We start from the raw sequence: 18,788 nt of genomic DNA on the forward strand, positions 1-18,788 counted from the left end.
CATATAGCAGATATTCATTAAACACCACTTCCTCCCGCCATCTTCTAAGATTATCACAACAAATCTGTGAGACAGAAAAAACATGTATCATTTTTCTCTTTAATGGATAACAAAACTGCCTGGAGGCATGCCCTTTATTGCCTGGTGACAGAGGCATGGCTAACTCAAGTGCTGCCGGTTCCTCCCTTTATTTCTACTAGGAGTGTAAGCTTGGAAGCAGACAGCCTGGCTTTGCAACCCAGCTCCTCAACTTATTAGCTGAGTGGCTTTATGAAAGTAGTCACCTCTTTGAATGTCAGTTTCCTCACATAAAATGGGGTAAATAATGATGGCATTTTCCTCTTGGGGTTAAGGATTAAGTAATTCCATGTAATCCATGAAGAATGATGCCAGGTATCTAGTAAGTGCTCAGTGAATTTTAGCTGTTGCTGTCAATATTATTATTAGCTTATCCTTGGTGTGTGGGAATTGTGCTAAATGACACTGTAAACAGCCTTTTTTGAATATTCTCTAATTTCATGGTTTTTAAAATTCATTTTGAAAGGTTAAAAACTATATAACAGTATATGAACACTGAATATATCTTAAATATTGCATTTAATTCTAAAGATGTTTCATAATCCATTTTTTTCCCAATTTGGCTTAGGAAAAATCTTGAAAGATAAGCATGTTTTCCCCTAACATTTTCTGAGGTGTTTTCCCCAATGTATTTCTTGCATCTCAAGTAACACATCTGAGGACTTCACTGACCAGATAAAACAAACCTGTTAGAAAATCGGCCTCCATACAAAGTAGGCTAGCACTTTTGTTTCCTTTGTACAAGGATTATTCGTTTTCATATTTCTATCCACAGAAGAGAGGATATCAACCAAAGAAATACAGCCAACTGGTGGTAACCGTGGCCTGAATACAAGCAACCCTCGTTCTTCTCAGCTTTAAAAAAATAAAATGAAGGCACAGTCAGGGAATCAAATCAAAGTATGACAAATGCTGGCATAAAGGAGAGCAGCAGCAACAACATGAGGGCTGTCTGGAATCTTAAATAAGTGGTCAAAACTCACCGAATTACAAAAATCAATACTATGGTACGAGGAGAACAGTTGGGAATTCTAGCATTTATGTCACTGTTCAGGCACATTATGACTCAAAAGCATCTTCTGGCTAGTTTTAACTGCTTCTGCAGGCCTCACCTCATTGTAAGATGAGGTGTGGGACAAAACATCCTCTTCTCATTTCCTACTTGTCATAGTTCTAGGGTTTTATGGTTGATACCTAAACCTAGATTTAAAACAAAATTTCCTACATGCTTACATTGATGCTGTCATTCTTACACTAGTGGTGTAATTTATTACATCATCCTAGCAGTTCTGTAAGTAGTGGCTCATCTAGTAGAGGCTCATCTCTTTGCAACCTGAATGTACACATGATTATCCAGCTGCCCATCTAATTGGAAGACAAGGATTTCACTTGCTGAAAACAGCCAGGTGCCCCCTCCAAGGACATCATTTTGATTATGCTTCTTCTAGACATGGCTTTCCTGCAAATGTAGGCTCAATGACATAGAGCTACTTCTTTCTTCATGTGCAAGCAGTAGCTTCCCTTTTTTTCCCCCAAAGTGGATCTAAAAAGAGTAGAACATCCAGGAATTCCCAGAATTCCAATTATGCTGTATGCAGGATCTGCTGAGAAATGTCCAGTACATGCAGCCACATCATGAAATCAACAAACAAGACCCTGGGAACTGCCTTGGGACCCAGAACAAATGATTATATATATGCACTTCATCAAACAATACAGAGCCAACTGTTGCCGCCTCAGTCAAGGAAAATAATCAGTGAGAAAATCAATAATATCCAGTCATTGGTGACTCAGCCTCCATCTGACTCAACTCAAGGGCAGGGGTGCGGTGGGGTGAGGACATGTGATCTTGACAAGGCCATTTTGATACATGGGATATTTTTGATTTGGCCTAAAATTATTATTTGTCTTGTGGGGCTGGAAGGAGAACTTTACATGTTACTTTATGTTTCTTAATATTATTTAACGTTTTGTAAGAGAAATGATATAAACATGCATAAAAGAGTCATACTCATATGGCTCATCACTCACAGACAACCATCAGTATTTAAAAAATGAGAAGGTGGGGGTAGGGTTTTGCTCATCCTCTGAGGATTGACTTATAAAGCCAATTCTTCTATAATGCTTATTTTGAAAACATGAATTTGTTTCAACACTATTGCTATATTAAGGAACACTTTAAGTATAATGCAAATGTTGGGTTTATGCATGATTTCATCCATGAGAAACACCAGGTGACTGCAGAAAACTACACCCAGCTGAACCAAAGCAGGTGCACATGCCTCTAACACCTATCGGCTACCTAAGTCACTGAGTGTTATGAGCCACCCATCCATCCACACTGCTATTACAACTTTCCTTCCAATTTCAGGAAAACCTTCCTTCCACCACTTCACAATAACCCATAAGCAGCAACCTTTCCAATGTCTGCTTCCACAAGCAAACTTAGGATTTTTTTCAAGGAAAAGTGCCATACTTCTTGTAGTGTGTTTAATTATATTAACAGTGTTACCATTTTTATTAGGTTTCTATCTTTTTAATGTTTTACTGACAAAGTTTTTAAATATTGTGCCACTAAGCCCATTTTCCTCATAAATCCTGTAGGTTTTGTTGCACAATTTTGCATAGTATGGTGATTCTCCCAAACACCATGTCACTTTACAGCAGAGCTGACTGTGCCTTTCTCAACTTAAATTCTCTGACTTCTGTCTTAAAGCAACACTAGCCAAATTAATTTACTCTCTTGAGAAACACATTTGACTAGGAGTGTACGCTTGGAAATAGCCTGGCTTTGCATCCCAGCTCCTCAACTTACTAGCTGACTGGCTTTATGAAAGTAGTCCCCTCTTTGAACCTCAGTTTCCTCCCATAAAATGGGACAAATAATGATGGCATTTTCCTCATGTGAAATGCCATATCATTAGGTGCTGGACAGCTCTGCTTTTTGTAGGCCCCTAAGTATATTAATATTGTCTGATTAATAACTGTGTGTGAATGGGGTTGAGGGAAGATAAAAGAATGCTTCATTCATGTGATGGTTCTTATTCTCAGCTGTAGATGACACAGAATTTCTTTTAGTATTCTTTATACATGTTATTAAATATCAGAAGATTTCTTCATAATAATAGAAGTTGGCATAACTGAGACCCCCCTGGAAGCTAACCAGCTGTCACAGGTTTTTAACAAACATCTTTATTATGTTTTGCTCATAGTAAAGATTGTACTCATAAAACATGAGTGAAGGGAAAAGTAAAAAAAGCCATCTAACTTGGAAGAAGACTGGGGAATGTGGTAAGGTTCACAGATACATTTTGTCATATTATTTGATAATTTAAAAACAAAACCAAGCAATTTTATATCTTCCCAGGGTCATTTTGTTCCTGGAGAGGTATCTATGACCACCATTTTTTCCTTCTTATTACCATTCCTCCCGCAATATTACCATTCCTCCTGCAATCCAGCTCCTTGCCTCATTACAGCCTTCAGTAAGAGATGCCAGAATTTCTTTGTTTTTTGTTTCCTCCCAATGGAAAAAGAACTGTTTTCTTTGAAAGAAAAAAAAAACTGTATTGCTCTTAAGGTGGATAAAGCATATAAACTCTCACTTCAGAACATACTTTAAAAGCCCTCAGGGCTTGTTCTTGTTTTCCAACAGATGAATGTGTCAATACAGACCTGCCACCTCTCTCCCCACAGAACTAAATGATGCCCTGATCTCCTTTATAGAGAATTACTGGGTGGAAGCAGGGTAAGCAAGGTCAGTTTCAACCCCATTTACTGATGACAGTCAGGGGCATAGCTGGAACCTAGAATACGACCTTAGCTACAAAAAAGACATTTTCTTAGACTGTAAGGTATGAAGAACAAGCCAGCTTATGGGTGGGTAAAAAATGTGTGTGCACACATCTGTTGACTACACTTGGGGGTCTGCATGTATTCTTCACCCTGTTTCTAACTGCTTCAGGGCAGCTCACAAAAATGCATATTATATAGTATGATAAATTGCATGCAAAATGTTAAAAATGAAGCAATGTATGGGTGCATATATATTAATATATATGAATACACACACATCTTAGGACTTCACTGACTAAATAAAACTGCTGGAAAAAGGGCCTCCATATAGACATATATAGACACATATATCTATATGGAAGTCATAATTCACTCTCTAATTAGAGACTCATGATGAGAAGAAAGGGTGAAGAAAATCTTCAGTTCAAAAGGAGCTCAAGAGAAAGAGAAGCTTAGGTGAAGGAAAATCATCACTGAAGCCAGAGTTCTGGGTTCAAATATCAACTCTGCTATTTACTTCCTGAGCAAGTAATTTAAACTCCGAGTTTCAATTCCTCACAGATAAAAGTGAGAATCCTCCCCAACTAAGACTGTTTTTTTCAAGATTAAATAATGTTTCTACGGCAATAGGAGACATAAATTCTGCCCTAAATCTCTGGCTTTTACACTACATTCAAAAATTGAGACTAGATGGCTACCACAGTCCAGAAACAATCTTGGTTGTCTGAGGCACTATAGATCTGAAAGACAGGATATGACCACATATTTATGACCCCCAAACTCAACAGGAAGTAGGTCAGAGACAAGCTGGGTCAAAAGAGTGAAGACAATGAGAAATCTCAGAAGGACCATGGCCTGATTTCACATCTTTCCATGTTGAGAAGCCCCTGAGGACAATGGCTCTCAAAAGTGGTCCCTGGACCAGCAGCATTAGCATCGCCTGGGAATTTGGTAGAATGTAAAATATTTGCCCCTCCTGCTCATTTACTGAATCAAAAATTCTGCTAGTAAGGACACAACAAACGGACTTTAACAAACTCTCCAAGAGATTCTGATGCTCATATAATTTTGAGAACCAAAGCCTTAGGAGACAGTCTCGCTTTAGTGAGTTTAGGAGTTTGTATTTGTTTCAAGTCAGAGTTTAGAAAATGTCTGAGTTAGTCCAAGAAATCTCAGTATCCCTCTTGTCCTGTGATATAACACAGATTAGCAATGGATTCACAATACTCCAGCTATGTGACAACAAGATACAAGTCACCAAGCAAGTCAATACTTCCTCAGACCAGTACAGGTCAAGGTCAATTCCTGATCCAACTAGAAATCTCACAAACATGCCATTCAGTGGGAATTGGAGGATTCCTGGACAGAAAGCAATGGAGGATACAATCCTCTTAGAATGAAAGGAGTGTAGAAAATAACCTATTGGTGTAAACATGGGCTACTGTAGGAGGACTGATGTAGAACTACCTGCAGAACATAGCCAGCACCAACTTTTTATTTCTCTCTTTAGTGTTGGAAGCTGTGGTTGCATGCTCACACAAGACAAGCTACTGTACTTGGTGACCTTCTCTACCTCTACCTCCCTCAAACTCAAATAAACTCCAGAAGCACCAGAGTTTAAGTTTATGTAGCTTTCTCAGAGAACACCTAAACTCCTTGATTTTCTTCCTTTTTACTTCCCTGCTTGCTCATCTGATTGCATTATCACTGGTCCTCTGAGGGAAGAGAAAAAAACTGGCAAAATAGGCTTGGTGAAGAAGAGATACAATTACAGTGGAAGCTAAAACAGAGGATTTGTGATTAATTGGTGGATTTCAGTTACCCTATAAGGGTTCCATAAGGGGCCCTGTCTGTACTTATTAGTCCTAAAAGGAAAACCTGTCATAGCTACAAATCACAATTCCCAAGTACCCTACTGTATACTAATGTTGCACCAAAACTAAGGTCACAATGATTTTTAGGCAGAAGTCTGCACCCGTGTGACATTTAGAATACGTTACAAATCATAATTGATTAAAATTGCAGTTATTAGACAATATAAAACAAACTGAACAATATCTACGGCAGATTTGCTCACTTATGCATAAAGAATAAAAAATGTTGGCCAGGCAGGTCTTGAATTCCTGACCTCAGGTGATCCACCCATCTTGGCCTCCCAAAGTGCTGAGATTACAGGAGTAAGCCACCACATCCAGCTGTAAACAACATTTTTGTAGGAGATGTGTCAGTCCTTACAAGGTTCAAGCTAAGTCCAAAGATGTGGAGCCATTTTAGACCACCTCCTCTAAACTTGGATTTGGGAAATCTACTTAAAAGGAAAGCATTCATTACACTGAGATCACTCTTCTGAAAAGGTTGTGGCTTAGAGGCCACAGCACCAGAATCAGGTAGAGAGGCCTTTTAAGCCCTAAAGGTCTCAGAGACTCAGGATGTATCACCCAATTTCTCCTGGGTAGCCTGGTGAATCATAAGCAATCCCTTTTGAGGCAGCTGAATTAACATCAAGGTCTTGCTGGCAATTAAATTCCCCCTTGTAATTTGACTCCACTAGAAGGCTAGAGAACAGAGGATTAAGATCACAATTTTTCCACTACATGCTTTTCCCTGCTATATCTGTGCTTGGCTGAAATGCAATCATCATATATACACAAGCCATATACACTTCATCCTGGTGGTAACCCACAGATTGGCCCCTGGCATACTCTTGGAACTAGCTGTTTTATCTTTCATGGGCTCTAATCTTGTATGAATGCTAGAAGTAGGAAAATCTAACTAATTAGAAAGAGATTAAAAATGAAACATGATTCCTAGGATTGCAAAAGAAGGCAAATACATATTTCAAGATTATTAGACCAAAAAAGATGAAGCAGAAGTATTTGAGAGTTTTTAATTTATTAGTGACTTCTCTCTAGGCCTAAATGAAATAGAATTCAGTTAATTTGAAAATACTCTACATGCAAGAGACTCTCGAATAGTCTATTTTTCTAAGAACTCTACTGTTCAAAACCCTTCAGAGGCTCCCTCATGCCATAAGAATAAAAAATGTGGTTTTTAATCTGTCAGGCAAGTTTTTTACAATCTGTTCAACATTATTTAAATAATATTACTTTTTTAAACCCCATGCTGTATTAGCTATCTATTACTATGACACTAATTAGTCCAGAACACAGTGGCTTAAAAGAACTTTGGGAGGCCAAAGCAGGCAGATCACGAGATCAGGGGTTCGAGACCAGCTTGACCAACATGGTGACTACCCGACTCCACTAAAAATAACAAAAATTATCCAGGTGTGGTGCCATGTGCCTGCAATCTCAGCTACTTGGGAGGCTGAGGCAGGAGAATCGCTTGAACCCAGGAGGTGGAGGTTGTGGTGAGCCGAGATTGCGCCACTGCACTCCAGTCTGGGCGATCAGAGGGAGCCTCCCTCACAAAAAAAAAAAAAAAAGAAAAAAAAAAGAAAAAGAAATTGATTCTATCTCGTAGTTTTTTGGGGTCAGGATTCTGACTGCAGCTTAACCGGAGTGGTTCTAGCTCAGAGGCTCTCATGAAGGTATAGACATGATGTTGCCTTAGATTGTAATCATTTGAAGACTTGCCTGAAACTGGAATATCTGCTTTCATGACTCTTATATAGTCTTGCCACATGGATCTCCCAAAAAAGATGCTTAAATGTCCTCACAATATGGTGGCGATTTTCCCTTGGAATGATAGATCCAGTAAAGCATGCTGCAAGCTGCAATATCATAACCTAACCTCAGACTTACACACCATTATTTCTACAATCTTACTGGTTAAACAGGCCATTCCTATTCAGTTTGGGAGGAAACTACACAAAGGTGTGAATACCAGTAGCTGGAGATCATGGTTGGCCACCCTGGAGGCTAGCTCTACATGCTACACTAGCCCGCCTCACTGTCTTCTCAAAACCCACCCTTTCTTTGAAGCGAGTCTTTATGCCACCCCCTTTAAAAAACAAAAGCTTTAACCTCTCAATTGGAAGTCCTAGCCTCCTCCTACAGGCTCTGACAACACTATGCATACTCCACATACTCTTCTCATATTCTGCACTTATTATAATATGTATTTAAATGATGTTCACCCCTAGTAGGTTATAAATTCCTTAAGGGCAGGATCTCCCACAGCACCGTCTACAGAATAGTCAATAAACCTTTAACTGAACTGGCATGTCTTTAGAATGCCCTTTACCCTTTAGCCACCACCCTTTGAGACAGGGAGACCTCTTTGTACCCATTGCCCGGTACACTGGCTATAACAGAGAAAAATATTAATTTTATTTATTGATTTATATATATTAGAAGCATCTTGAAGCCTGCTGCAGAGGATATAGTTTGACACTTTAGAAGTGCTCAGGTTCAAAAACTGAAGTTCTAGCAGAAGCAATAGCTGTCAAGGAATATATGCCGAGCCAGTTTATCCCTCTACTTGTAGACAAGAGAAAGTCATGGGAAATCTGGGGTAAGAGCGTGTCAGGCAGAATTCTAAAGACACACCCACATGTGCATACACACATAGACCCCCACAGTTTCCTGGTCCTTAGTTATTCAATCAACCACTAACCCAGGTACTGCAGTGAAGGAACTCTGCAGACAGAATTAAGATTACTAATGTGCTGACTTTGAGACAGGGAAATTATGAAGGTAGGCCTAATGTAATCACCGGAGTCCTTAAAAGCAGAAGAGGAAGATCATAAGAGTCACTGAGAGAGATGCATTGGAAGAAGGCAAGAAAGATGAGTCAGGCGGTGAGGTTGGAGACATTCACACCATGAGAAGGACTCAACCTACCACTGCTACCTTTGCAGATGGAGGAATAGAACCATGGACCAAGGAACATGGACAGCCTCTAGAACCTGAGAATGTCCTGTTGCTGACAGCCAGCTAACAGATCTCAGTAACCACCCGGTGAGCTTGGAAGCGGGCCTTGGTTTCAACCCTGTGCCACCTGACACAGAGATGTCAGCAGAGTCAAGCTGGACTTCTGACCTATAGAACTGTGAGATAATTTTATGGAAGCAACAGAAAACTAACACAAAGAGTAACAGTTACATGCTGTTGTGGGTTTCTAAGAAGGAAACAGTACTCTCCTCTCCCAATCCACACTGAGTCAAGCCCAGGTGAATAAGGGATGAATCCTCAGGTAACAAACACTGTAAGTTCAGGCAGATACCTGAACCTGGGAAATCCAGAAAAGTAGCAACTCTGAGAAAAGCTCAGCACCCAGCAGGGACTGAGGGATGGAGAAGCTATGGCTGCACAGTGTGGGCATGGAAACGAATGGAGGCCATCTTACAGGTTCTTGGCTCTCCTGTGAGGTGCCAGAGAACACTGAGAGTTTCCCCCAAAGTGTCAGTCACTAGGCAGGTGAATCAGACTTCAGGGAACCAAAGGGAACTGTAGGACCCTGATGGATCCCAGGAGACAGAAGAGAAATGAAAACTTGCTGCTGTGCACACAGCAGGACCAAAGACCAACAGCAACCCTACATCTGAACAGAAGCATGTGGATATCAGAAAACCACCTGCTCCCCAGTACCTGATCATTTGGTAGAAAGCAAAAGGGAAGAATCCAAAATCAACTATTTACTCAAACTAGAGATTAAGAAGAAAAAAAGGCCTGAAAGCCACCAAATTTATCATAAATTGGCAAGATCTAGTTTTCTGCCATCAGTGGAAATGGAAATTCAAGAGGTGAGAAACATACAGTTATAGACAAATAAAGCTCTATTTTGCATACCCAAGTCTGTGACTGTGAATTATAACTGCCAGAGATAGCTAACATTTATTGGGCAGTTATTACCTGCCAGGAGCTGTACTTTAAATGTATCCTATAATTTGCCATGCTCAATAATCACCCAAGTTTTGCATTATTATCCCATTTTATAGGTAGAGAAAGCAAGGCTAAGAAAAAAAAAAAATCCCAGAATGTTACAGTTGGCAAATGGTAGATTCAGAATCAAACATCTACCCACTAGCACTCTCTCCTTGAATTCCTCGCACTGTGTGACAGAAATATTATTTACAGAATCATCTTATGAATCCTTTTTTGATTATATTATTTATAGGATCACTTTTATGTACTCTTTGGTTTCACAACAGCAACAGCAACTGCTAGAATATCTTAAAGGCATATTGCATGCCAAGCAGTCCTAAGTGGTTTCATGAATCATCTCCCAAAGTCATGACATTCTCCATTTAATAGACGAGAAAAGTGATGACTAACTTGCCTAAGGGCACAGAGCAAGAGGCAAGGCCTCCAGTCTTCATGCTTATAACCATGGGGCTATACAACCTCCCTACCCTGAGCCACCCTTAGGAATTAGAAATCAAGGATAATGGCATCCAGCTCCATCTGCACTGGTTACTGGAGGCCCAGAACACGGATTCTGAAAGAAACAGGAGGGGTGTTCATGGAAGAACACTGTCACACTTAACAACTATGCTCACTAAAGTTTAGTTGTCCCTGAAGTTATCTAACATCTTTTTAACTTCTATTTTAACTAAAGAGATACAAGTGCAGGTTACATAGGCAAATTTGTGTCATGGGGGGGTTGTTGTATGGATTATTTCATCACCTAGGATTAAGCCTAGTACTCATTAGTTGTTTTTTCTGATCCTCTCCCTTCTCTCACCCTCCACCTCTGAAAGGTCCCAGTATGTGCGGTTCCCCTCTATGTGTCCATGAGAACACATCATTTGGCTCCCACTTATAAGTGAGAACCTGCAGTATTTGGTTTTCTGTTCCTGCAGTAGTTTGCTAAGAATAATGGCATCCAGCTCCATCTATGTCCCTGCAAAGGACATGGTCTCATTCTTTTTATGGCTGCTTAGAATTCCAAGGTGTATATGTATCACATTTTCTTTATCCAGTCAGTCATTGATGGGCATTTAGGTTGATTCCATGATGTTGCTATTGTGAATAATGCTGCTATGAACATAGGTGTGCATGCATCTTTAGAACAGAATGATTTATATTCCTTTGGGTATATACCCAGTAATGGAATTGTGGGGTTGAACAGTATTTCTGTCTTTATGTCTCTAAGAAATTCCCACACTGTCTTCCACAATGGCTGAACTAACTTACACTCTCACCAACAGTGTATAAACATTCCTTTTTCTCCACAACCTTGACAGCATCTGTTATTTTTTGGCTTTTTAATAATAGCCATTTTGACTGGTGTGAGATGGTATCTCATTGCGGATTTAAATTTAAGTTTTCTAATGATCAGTAATGTTGAGCTTTTTTTCACATGTACTCTCATTTCTTTTATTTTTAAGACCTTCCATCAATTCAGTAACAGCTATTGAGAAAGTGAACACACTTATTCTAAGTCCTATTCTAATTTCAGGAACACTGAATGTGTCTTAGAATGAGGATACGTGATATGTATATTTTCAGCTTACACCACTTGCTAAAGAAACAAACTCATTTTCATTTATCCAATATTTTCTAAGAGCTAAGACTGTGTTGGAAGCTAGGGAATCAGAGATAAAGGACATGGCCCCTCATCTCACTGGGCTCACAGTCTAATCTAGGGAGTCTTTAAGCAAATAAATTATAATAGGCACTTAAACAGAGAAAAGCACATGGTGGTACATGAGCACACAGGAGGAGCAGCTAGCTAGAAGCGGAGGGGCTATGAAAGAAAACTTTCTGCAGTAAGTCACGAGGGTGGAGTTGAGTTTGCAAGGATCTCAGAGCAAGCAGGAGGCTGATGATACAGAAGGAATAGACCATGGCATATTTAAGGTACTATAAACACAACAGAAACTTCTTTCACTGGCCTCCGCTGAACCAACTCCTAAATTAACAAATACTCTGCACTCCTTCTGAAAGATGTGCTCACCAGTACCCATGCCCAGTCAAGTGCTCTCAGTCTGAGGGCTTCTATACAGTATGCTGGGGGAATTTATGCTTTCCCAGTTAGGGACATGCGTGCCAAAGGTTATTTATGTCAGTTCTCAATATGTTTGTGCTAGCTGTGCTTGGCATTATAATTACGTAACTTAATTATATTATAGAAACCAATGGAATATGAATGTGAACCAAGACTTACTACTTCTATAAAACTAGGTCGAATAGCCTAAAAAAGACTAGGTGCAAAAAAATTACTGTTAATTTAGTAGTGAGGCTGCCATTGAGACTGGAAAATAAATCGTAACCTGGAAGAATTCTGTCCTTGTATTTACTCTGTTTAAAAGAATCCCAAACTGGAACTCATAAGTGACATATTATGGGTGTGGTTACAAAGAAAAATGACATGGGATTCCAATAAGTAGATTCCAATGGTGGAACCACACTCAAAGGATATGTCTTGTTCCTACATCAAAGGATTGGTGAACAATGTCCAGCTGTATAAGTTAAAATAAACATTTTAAGAGATGTATGTAAAATAAACATTTTAAGACAACAATCTCTCATTATTTTAACCAATATTTTAAAATTTAAAAATCATTCCTCAGATTAAAGGGGTTCCATTACAGTTTAACAGAATGAAGCCCAGACTGTAGGTAGTCAATTATTTCCAGATGAGGTTGGAGAGGTCAGGACTGCTCAAATTCCCAAAAGTTCCACATACATGCTAGGATATGTGGGTTCATGTAAAGGCAACAGAGCCACTGATGTGATTAATTTCTATGTAAGAAGGATCATGTTGGAAATGTGGAAACTGCTTAGAGATAGTCAAGGCTAGAGGCTGTTGAAGTAAACCAGTGTAGAAATGGTAAGGCTTTAACCAAGGCAGATATGGCAAAGGAAACATAATTTGTAGAGTAAAATGCCTGATATACATAGCACTGGGCAAGATGGTAAGACAATGACGACACGGGAAGGCAGTGCTGATGTGGGAAGACAATGGGAGCTCTTCTGGAGAACAATCTGGCAATATGTTTAAAAAAAATCTTTCAAATTATCAGGAGCTTTCACCCAGAAATTCCAGTTAGTTAGTTAGTTAGTTATAGACACAGGGTTTCACCATCTTGGCCAGGCTGGTCTCGAACTCCTGACCTCAGGTGATCCACCTGCCTCGGCCTCCCAAAGCACTGGGATTACAAGTGTGAGCCACCACTTCTGGCCAGAAATTCCAGTTTCAGGCATTGTTCATAATAAAATAAACAGAAATTTTCACATAAATTTTTATATACAAGGCTATTTTCATTGCTTCATTAAGTATAGAAGCCAAAACTGGGAGATAACCTTAAATAATCAAAAAAAAGGACACAGAGAAAATTATAGTTCATCTAAATGATGGATATTCACGTGTATGTGACAATGAGGAAATGTTCTTAACGTAGGTATAAAAACAATACAATTTCAATTCAGAAAATCAGTTATTACATACACAACTAGAAATAAGTATCTAGATATATAAACACACAAAACAAAGCTTGATTCACAATTACAGTTATGATTATTGTAATAATTATCTCTAAGATATAGGGTTAAAAGTTATTTATTTTCTTTACTGTGCTCAATAGTATTTTCTACAGTTAACATATTACTTTTATAATCAGAAAAAAATTTTAGGAAAAAATTACTTCCAGGTTTCAGACTTCATGGAATGGACAGATGGTAGAATCAAAGTCCTCATGCTTATTTCAAGTTGTAAAGAAAAATATTTTGGTGGTACTGAACAAATCCCTAACTTTTCACATCTTTTAAATCTTTATTTATGAGACAAGGTCTTCCTCTGTCACCCAGGCTTGTGTTCAGTGGCATAATGATGGCTCACTTCAGCCTCAACCTCTTGGGCTCAAGTGATACTCCCACTTCAGCCTCCCAAGTAGCTGACACTACAGAAGTGCACTACTATGCACAGCTAATTTTTGGAAATAGTTTTGTAGAGACTGTGTTTCCCCATATTGCCTGAGCTGGTCTCAAATTCCTGGGCTTAAGTGATCTGCCTATCTCAGCCTCCCAAAATGTTGGGATTATAGGCATTAGCCATGATTATGGTTTGACTGTGTCCCCACTCAAGTCTCAACTAGAATTGTATCTCTCAGAATTCCCATGTGTTGTGGGAGGGACCCAGCAGAGGTAATTGAATCATGGGGGCCAGTCTTTCTGGCCCAGCTATTCTCATGAGAGTGAATAAGTTTCACAGATCCGATGGGTTTATCAGGGGTTTCTGCTTTGCTTTTTCCTCATTTTTCTCTTGCTGCTGCCATGTGAGAAGTGCCTTTCACCTCCCGCCATGATTCTGAGGCCTCCTCAGCCATGTGAAACTAAATTCAATAAATCTCTTTTTGCTCCCAGTTTTGGGTATGTCTTTATCAGCAGTGTCAAAATGAACTAATACAGTAAATTGGTACCAGGAGTGGGTGTTGCTGAAAAGATACCCAAAAATATGGAAGCGACTTTGGAACTACGTAACAGGCAGAGGCTAGAACAGAGGGCTCAGAAAATGACAGAAAAATGTGAGAAAGGTTGAAACCTCCTAGATACTTGTTGAATGGCTTTGACAAAAATGTCAAAAGTGATATGAACAGTAAGGTCAAGGCTGAGGTAGTCTCAGATGGAGATGAGGAACTTGTTGAGAACTGGAGCAAAGGTGACTCTTATTATGTTTTAGCAAAGAGACTGGTGGCATTTTCTCCCTGCCCTAGAGATCTGTGGAACTTTGAACTTGAGATGATTAAGGGTATCGGGCAGAAGAGGTTTCTAAGCAGCAAAGCATTCAAAAGGTGACTTGGGTGCTGTTAAAAGCATTCTGTTTTAAAAGGGAAATGGAGCATGAAAGTTCATAAAATTTGCAGCCTGGTGATGGAGTAGAAAAGAAAAACCCATTTTTTGAGAAGAAATTCAAGCTGGATGCAGAAATTTGCGTAAGTAGCAAGAACCCTAATGTTAATCCCCAAAACCATGGGGAAAATGTCTCCATGCCATGTGAGAGACTTTCATGGCAGACCCTCCCATCACAGGCCTGGAGGTCCAGGAGGAAAAAGTGGTTCCATGAGCCAGGCCCAGGGTCTTTGTGCTGCATGCAGCCTAGGAATTTGCTGCTCTGTGTCCCAGCCACTTCAGTTGTGGCTGAAAGGGACCAATGTACAGCTTGCGCTGTGGCTTCAGAGGCTGGAAGCCCCAAGACTTGGCAGCTTCCATGTGCTGTTGAGGCTGCAGGTGCACAGAAGTCAAGAATTAAGGTTTGGGAACCTCTGCCTTGATATCAGAAGATGTATGCAAACACCTGAATATCCAGGCAAGTTTGTTGCAGGGGTGTGGCCCTCATGGAGAACCTCCACTAGGGCAGTGTGGAAGGGAAATGTGGAGTCACAGCGCCCATACAGAGTCCCTACTGGGACACTGCCTAGTGGAGTTGTGAGATGAGGGCCACCATCCTCTAGACCCCAGAATGGTAGGTCCACCAACAGCTAGCACCATGCACTTGGAAAAGCCACACTCAACACCAGCCCATGAAAGCAGCCAGGAGCGAGGTGATACCCTGCAAAGCCACAGGGGCATTGCTGCCCAAGACCATGGGAACCCACCTTTTGCAGCCGCATGACCTGGATTTGAGACCTGGAGTCAAAGGAGATCATTTTGAAGTTTTAAAATTTGACTGCCCCGCTGGATTTCAGACTTGCATGGGCCCTGTAACCCCTTTGTTTTGGCCAATTTCTCCCATTTGGATCAGCTGTATTTAGCAAATACCTGTCCCCCCATTGAATCTAGGAAGTAACTAGCTTGCTTTTGATTTTATAGGCTCATAGGTAGAAGGGACTTGCCTTGTCTCAGATGAGAGACTTTGGACTGTGGACTTTTGGGTTAATGCTGAAATGAGTTAAGACTTTGGGGAATTGTTGGGAAGGCCTGATTGGCTTTGAACTGTGAGGACATGACATTTGGAGGGGCCAGAGGTGGAATGATATGGTTTGGCTGTGTTCCCACCCACATCTCAACTTGAATTGTGTCTCCCAGAATTCCCACATTTTGTGGGAGGGACCCAGTGGGAGGTAACTAAATCATGGGGGCCAGTCTTTCTCATACTATTCTCATGATAGTGAATAAGTCTCACAAGATCTGATGGGTTTATCAGAGGTTTCCACTTTTGCTTCTTCATTTTTCTCTTAACGCCACCATGTAAGAAGTGCCTTTTGCCTCCCACCATAATTCTGAGACTTCCCCAGCCATGCAAAACTGTAAATCCAATTAAACCTCTTTTTGTTCCCAGTTTTGGGTATGTCTTTATTAGCAGTGTGAAAACAAACTAACACAAGCCACTACACCTGGCCCGTTTTGGATTTAGGTAATGTATCCTATTGGTAAGTATCTATCCAGGCTGAGCTATTCTGTTTTGTAATACGGTCTCACAAGGCAGCCATTCTCTTTCCTTGATTTACTAGGTCTTTCTCAGGCTGAACCAAACTGAAACTAGAAGACTGAGGTGTGAAACCTAAACCAATTTTTTCTACATTTTGCATTCTACTGTTAGTTCTTTATGTAAAGTGATGGAGGAGTATATTGCAGGATCTACACACACAGTAATGGGCCCCATGTTTCTTTACTAATAGACCTTGTCCTCAAAAAGTAATAGTAAATCACATTTCTATGTCTCTCTGGATAAAAATTAAACCAAGCCAAACTACAAATGAATTCTACATGGAAGTCTATTCAGACAGCAGAACAATAAAATAGGTAGCAATCAATATAATACATATTAATATAACAACAGATAATTTTCTGTTATCTTTTCATATGCCACTAATATTATTTTTCTAGTTCCTACAGGGCTAGGGAGTCATGAACATGCAGAGAATCTGTAACTGTAAATCAACTTACAGACTGGGAAATGTGCCCAGGTTGGGTTATTATCAACAACTCCTTTGTGCCTGTACTTAATGGCATAGAACCACAGCGAGTGCCTTCTGGAATTACCACAGGAAGAACATTAAAACATTAGAAAGCAGTTATGTTTTCACCACCAGACGTCTAAGACATGATAAATCTATTTCTTTTACTTTTTGTCTACTCTTTAAATCCCAAGTATACTTGAATTTCATTAACCTCTAAAGAACATTAAGGTTTTTCTTTGAATAAAAGGTGTTTAAATTGATTCTTTAAGTACCAAACACCATGCATGCAGATATATTAACCTTGAGTGACTGCTTATTCAAACACACTGCATTCTAGCAACAGATTAAAGACGGCTATCTGTTTCCACAATGATCCTGGTCATGGCCTCTACAGAACTTAACAACATTATTTGGAATGGCCAATCTAACCACGTTTTAGTCCTTCCCATGGCATGTAAGGGTGCCGACGGAAGAGAAAAGGAAGGAAGGAGATTGTTGTGGTACAAACACAGACCACTGGCTCTCTTCTGCCAAGCCACCAAGATATTTCCTCTTGGGGCCAACTGTTAACTGTTGCCCTGGTTTCTTGGCTGTCATATTTGTAAACCTCCATTCTCTCAACATAAATTATTTATTCAGTGTCAGTTTGCCCACAATACTCTGTTGGGCATTATACCAAATTATTTAGATATACCTGGTCTTCCAGAATATGAGAAATATAATCCACAGAAAACTGCATAGTGACTAAAATAAAAGATCAAGCACTCTAGGCTAGGTGTGGCGGCTCACGCCTGTAATCTCTGCACTTTGGGAAGCCAAGGTGGGTGGATCACCTGAGGTCATGAGTTTGAGACCAGCCTGACTAACACGGCAAAACTGTATCTCTACTAAAAATACAAAAATTCGCCAGGCGTAGTGGCAGACACCTGTAATCCCAGCTATTTGGGAGGCTGAGGCAGGATAATTGCTTGAACGTGGAGGCAGAGGTTGCAGTGAGCAAGATAGCACCATTGCACTCCAGCCTAGGCAACAGACAGAGACTCCATCTCAAAAAAGATCAAGCACTCACAAAACAAGCCTTTCAGAATCAACTTTGCTCTTTACCATCTGTCATCTATTTTAATATACATTATAGGAAAGGCATAATGCATGGTGGTAGGGGAGTCAGAGCCATCCACATTGTGTTTATATGAGATGAGGCCATTAAGCAAATAACCTGAAAAGACAAGAAAGGCTGTGTTTGTCCATTAGGAGAGACATCCTAAGAGTCTCTCTCATCTCCATGTCTCACTTTAAAATACCACTACTACCCAGCACAATGGCTCACACTTGTAATCCCAGCACCTTGGGAGGCCAAGATAGGAGTGCTTGAAATGAAGAGTTTGAGATCATCCTGGGCAACATGGCAAGACCCCATCTCCACAGAAAGTTTTTAAAAATTAGCTGCATGTGGTCATGCATGCCTGTAGTCCTAGCTACTTGGAAGGCTGAAGTGGGAGGATCATTTGCACCCAATAATTTAAGGCTGCAGTGAGCCATGATTGTGCCACTGCACTCCAGCCTGAGTGACAGAGTGAGACCCTGTCTATAAAAAGACAAAAACCACCACTGCATCTTCAGGAGTGAATACAAGTGATCCTTTGAACACTGACCACCTGTGTTATAGGAAGATTCTGTGTAAGAGGTTAAGATGATCCAATTATCATTTTTTAGGAGAACCTCAGTCAGTCTTCTTTCTTGAGCATAGCTTAGAGATTGATGGCCCACATGGCAAAAGTTAAAACAGTACTGTTGAATGGAAAGAGTATTTGCAAGGCAACAAAGAGATAGCAGCTGGCTGTCAACTTTGCCACAGTTATTAAGTGTTCTATGGCAGAAGTCCCCAACCCCTGGGCCATGGACTGGTTCTGGTCTATGGCCTGTTAGGAACGGGGCCACACAGTAGGTGGTGAGCGGCAGGTGAGCGAACAAGCAAAACTTAACCTGTGCTTACAACCACTCCCCAAAACTCGCATTACCACCTGAGTGCCACCTCCTGTCAGATCAGTGGCAATATTTGATTCTCTTAGCAGCACAGACCCTATTGTGCATTGTGCATGCGAGGGAT

General features: G+C 40.3%; 1 protein-coding gene across 5 annotated transcripts in view; it reads right to left on the reverse strand.

The window, feature by feature from the left end:
• TMEM108 (transmembrane protein 108) overlaps positions 1 to 18,788 on the reverse strand; it is a 357,015-nt gene that overhangs the window by 276,578 nt on the left and 61,649 nt on the right. For 3 of the 5 annotated variants that reach the window (XM_032266387.1, XM_032266363.1, XM_032266371.1), the window contains exon 1: positions 1,332 to 5,964. The exons of the other annotated variants lie outside the window; for them this stretch is intronic. The gene's annotated coding sequence lies outside the window, so the exon portion shown is untranslated. Of the gene's footprint in view, positions 1 to 1,331; positions 5,965 to 18,788 lie in introns of those variants that run through there. 5 annotated transcript variants of the gene reach the window in all.

The sequence above is a fragment of the Sapajus apella genome, unplaced genomic scaffold, assembly GCF_009761245.1.
Source record: "Sapajus apella isolate SASKATOON/1434 unplaced genomic scaffold, GSC_monkey_1.0 scaffold4, whole genome shotgun sequence".
NCBI classification, from domain to species: domain Eukaryota; kingdom Metazoa; phylum Chordata; class Mammalia; order Primates; family Cebidae; genus Sapajus; species Sapajus apella.